This window comes from Pseudonaja textilis, chromosome 10, assembly GCF_049901715.1.
Source record: "Pseudonaja textilis isolate UNSWEBS1 chromosome 10, rPseTex1.2, whole genome shotgun sequence".
Taxonomy (NCBI): domain Eukaryota; kingdom Metazoa; phylum Chordata; class Lepidosauria; order Squamata; family Elapidae; genus Pseudonaja; species Pseudonaja textilis.
The window spans coordinates 23,349,262-23,352,992 of NC_141999.1; positions in this window are offsets into that span (position 1 = coordinate 23,349,262).

The window sequence follows — 3,731 nt, forward strand, 5'->3', positions numbered from 1 at the left end:
AAGGGAGGGAGGGAGGGAGGGAAAGAAGGAAGGAAGGAAGGGAAAGAAGGAAGGAAGGAAAAGGAAGGAAGGAAGGAAGGAAAGGGAAGAAAGGAAGGGAAGGGAAAAGGAAGGAAGGAAGGAAGGAAGGAAGGAAGAAAGGGAAGAAAGGAAGGGAAGGGAAGGGAAGGGAAAAGGAAGGAAGGAAGGAAGGAAGAAAGGAAGGAAGGAAGGAAGGAAGGAAGGAAGGAAGAAAGGAAGGGAAGGGAAAGGAAGGAAGGAAGGAAAGGAAGGAAGGAAGGAAGGAAGGGAAGGAAAGGAAGGAAGGAAGGAAGGAAGGAAGGAAGGAAGGAAGGAAGGAAGGAAGGAAGGTAGGTTTGGGGTTTCGGGGGTAGCTCAGAGGTTCCCTAAAACCCCCTTTCCCCTACCCAACCTCTCACCACCGAGGAGAATTCAGCGCTCAGCCGCCCCCTGGAAATCGGCGGAGGCGGTGGCGGGGGGGAGTGGGCAGAGAAAGAGAGAGAAGAGAAATACACACACAGAGAGAGACACTGGCGGGGGGTGTCACTTTCCCCGGCACTCCTCCTCTTAAAGCAGCAGTGGATCTATTTGGGGGTGGGAAATGGATTGTGGGCGGGGGGGGGTCAAAGAAAGAGGAGGAAATGGAGGGCAAGTTGCCCCCCCACACCCATAGACTTGAGAGTTTGGCTTTTGGGGGGGCGGTGGGAGGTGGGTTGGTGGGGGCTGGTAGGAGGAAGATGTCGGGGAGGGGGGATCAAAGGGGCGGCTTGCCTTCCTCTCTCGCCACCCCCACCCCCTCAATCCAACCCCGCCGCTGCCTGCTCTTCTTTCCCTTCCCTCTCTGTCCTCCCCCCCCCCCTCCGCCCCCCGCCCGAGTCGCCTGGGTGGAAGGAGGCGGCCGGCGGAGCAAGAGGCGCGTTTGCTCTCCCCGCGGCCCTGCGCTGCGTGGAGACCTCCGGAAGTCGACGGGCCTTTCGCTTTTTTAACTCCTTCTCTTCCCTTCTCTCGGCTCCGCTGGGAAGCGCCCCCCGCCCCCCCCCCACCCAATCCTCCTCTCTCCTCCTCTTCTCCAGGCACCTGTTTGGGATGCGGCGCAGAGATGTCCCTGTTCCCAACGCCCTGAAGGCACCTGGTCGGGTTACCGAGCCGGGTCGTGAAACGTCTGCCAGAAAATCGCCAAGCCTCAGAGAGACCCCGGGACCCCACGGTCCCCTTCTCCTCCTCCATCTCTTCCTCCTCTTGGTTTTTCTCCTTCATCCCACAATCCGGAGCCCTTTTCTAGCACTGATGATGTTCCCTAGTTGGGTCAGGAAAGGTCTGCAACAAGACAACCAACCTCAGAGAACACCAAGGACCTCACAGTACCTTCTTCACAGTACCAGAAATTGTGGGTGCTCCAACCCTGAGATTTTTAAAAAAAGAAATTAGAAAACAATTTGTCTGAAATAGTATAGGTTCTCCTGCTTGAGCAGAGGGCTGGACTAGAAGACCTCCAAGGTCCCTTCCAGCTCATTCTATTCTATTCTATTCTATTCTATTCTATTCTATTCTATTCTATTCTATTCTATTCTTTTCTATTCCATTCCATTCCATTCCATTAAATCATTGCTTTATTCCTATTCTATCCTATTCTCTATTCTATTCCATTCCATTCCATTCCATTCCATTCCATTCTATTCTATTCTACTCTACTCTTCATTCCAATACTCGACTCGACTCTATTCTTTTTTATTTTCTATTCTATTCTATTTTCCATCCTATCCTATCCTCTACTCTACTCTACTCTTCTCTGTTCTATTCTATTTTCTATTCTATTCTATTTTCTATTCTATTCTATTTTCTATTCTATTCTATTTTCTATTCTATTCTATTTTCCATCCTATCCTCTACTCTACTCTACTCTACTCTATTCTCTGTTCTATTCTATTTTCTATTCTATTCTATTTTCTATCCTATCCTATCCTATCCTATCCTGTATTGTATTGTATTGTGTTGTGTTGTGTTGTGTTCTGTTCTGTTCTGTTCTGTTTTGTTCTGTTCTATTCTATTCTAGTTCTATTTATGGATTTCTCTCCCAAGAGGTTTGTTTTTTTAAGTGGGAAGGAAAAGGCTGCTGGGATTATTGGGACAGGACAAGATTTGCCCGGTGGGAAGACCTGGGTTCAATAAACCAGCTTGATGTGGGAAAACCTTACAGGAAGCCAGTCACGTGCTGCTTTCAATGAAGTACAGAAATGCAGCCGTTGGTGGGCATATAAACCCTGATGTATGGCTCTGATGGATTGTGTAAAACCCAGCCGAGTATCAGGTCTGCCCCCAACTATGTGACTAGAACACGGTGGGTTGAAAAAAAAAAGAGCCATTAATAGTGGTTTATTGATCATCCTGGCTGCGTACTGGATTGCGCTAAACAAAAATAAAAAGAGTCCATATTGGGGGATAATGCACTGGGAGGGATTTTGCAAGAGTTGCGCTCCAAAATGAAGAGCAGGGATGCAACGTATGCCAGAGTTGGCTTTGTTGTCAGGATTCCGGCAATTGCCCTAATTAAGTCATGATTCTCAAGCGAAGCTTCAAAAGAACCCAAAAGATTTATTAGGAGCAACCCGTCCGGCATTAACCTAAATGAAGTCAACTCCAGCATACGTAATTCACAGTCCCTGTGACCCTGTTTCCCACCACCACCACACACACACACACACCTTCCTCCTGGGTGTGTCATAAATCAGATTCTCCAACTGAGCACCTTCACGGGCTGGGTATCATCATTCACCTTCTCCAGTTAAATATATTCACGGGCAAAAGCTCTGGTAGTTTAGTTACAATCTTTTAAAGATGAAGAGTTGGAATGTACTTTCGATTTCAAACTGCTCTTCCAGATTTCCTTCCTCTCTGCCCCACCCTTTTTTATGGCAACAATTAAAACAGGCAAAGGAACGTTTTATGAGTTGATAGCAACAGTGGCATGAGCCCAAAAGTCAAAGTGTCAATCATCCCATTGCAGACACAAGGTGAAGCTGGCCAGGTGTATCTCTGGGGGCCATCATTTCTTGGAAAAACTAAAGGTGAAAGGGTGTCATGCCCTTGGTAGAGTCGGACTCTGAGGGAGAGGAGAAAGAGCCGGGTGTGGAGGAGGCTGGGGAAGGGCAGAGGCCGGCCGGGCAGTCAGAGGAAGAACCAGGCCCATCCCCTCTTCATCCTAGGACACACAGGGAGGAACGGAGAAGGAAACAACTTGGCTTAGGAGAGAGGAAGTGGCCATGATCCCCCTCATTGGTTGCAGCTGTGGAGACGAGTATATAAGAGAGACGATTACAACACAGTGTTGCCAGAAGCAAAGTGTGTTTTATTTTGGGCTGAAGTTTATCTTGGTTGGCGTCCTTTCAACAGATTGTGCCTGGTTATCTCCTTGAAGCTGGTAAATACTTCTTATCCTGGTCCGTTATCCTGGAAATTTCTTCATTGTAGTTTGTTTTAATTTTTATTTCACCTCTATCTGCTCATTAAGTTCGGACTGTATTGCTTTCTTTTAAAGACTATTTTTGAATAAGTTTTAGTTCCAACTGAGAATTATTGAACAGTGGGGCCAAGCATTAAAGGACATTTATTTACATTTTGGATTTTGTTACGTTTGTGTTACACTCAGGGTCATCACAAAGGGGAAAATTCTGAAAGAGGTTCACCATTTTAAAAAAAATATATTATTTATAGTTTTGCTTTACCAAGGATAA